An 837-nucleotide genomic window follows, 5' to 3' on the forward strand; every position below is an offset into this window, starting at 1 on the left:
CTTTGGGCTCCTCTGATCTAAAGCATTTTCTCCTGAATTATTATAATTCTGCTCTTGTGTCCGTTTTAAGTTTACATTTTGCTTTTGAATAATGCAGAAAATAAAATGCTTTATTTTGTTGTTATATTTACATTATCACGCAAGAAATTGTCTAAAGATACCCAATTTAACCCATTTTAAGTACATTCTCATTGACTTTCCGCTGAAATTCAGATTAAACACAAACTTCAAAACACGTAAACGCAACAGCAGAAAAAAAGAAACTCACTGGCTGCCTGGATGCGGGCCCGTCGGCTCACCACCCGCCCAAATGAATTCTGGGCCATGCACTCGTAGTCCCCTTCATCCGACAAGCCGTCGGACTTGGTCTTCTGAAAGTAAGCGATGAGGAGCGAGCCATTGATGAAGGTGGTGTGATGCCGGTCCTGAGTTAAGAGCAGGCCGTTGTGCCTCCACTGTGTGGTGATTGGTGGGACGCCGTCCACCTGGCAGTGGAGCATGAGGGGCTGCTCCTGGACGGCGATGACGTCACTGGGCTCCAGTTTGAAGGAGAGCTCCGCTCCACATACCACACCTGAAGAGACAGAACCACAACTGTCAATCATCAAGTGGTCATTATACAGTATACCCCGTGTATCTATCAGATATACGGTCACATCATCTGCATAAAAACATACACAATAAAAAGCCCCTTTTTTGTTTCACTTGTACAACATGTTTGATTGGATTTGTCATATTTTTTAAAGTGGCTGTAGTAAATCTGTTTTCTACTAGATACAAATTAAAGCTAAAATTAATGTCTCTTAAAGGGATCCATGATTAATTGTAACATTAGAC

At 42.1% G+C, this 837-nt stretch overlaps 1 pseudogene; it reads right to left on the bottom strand.

Annotated features, from left to right (window-relative positions):
* Window positions 1-268: 268 nt before the first annotated feature.
* Window positions 269-574, bottom strand: LOC106512497 (immunoglobulin superfamily DCC subclass member 3 pseudogene; annotated as a pseudogene).
* Window positions 575-837: the final 263 nt, after the last annotated feature.

This window comes from Austrofundulus limnaeus, unplaced genomic scaffold (genome assembly GCF_001266775.1).
Source record: "Austrofundulus limnaeus strain Quisiro unplaced genomic scaffold, Austrofundulus_limnaeus-1.0 Scaffold7514, whole genome shotgun sequence".
NCBI classification, from domain to species: Eukaryota; Metazoa; Chordata; class Actinopteri; order Cyprinodontiformes; family Rivulidae; genus Austrofundulus; species Austrofundulus limnaeus.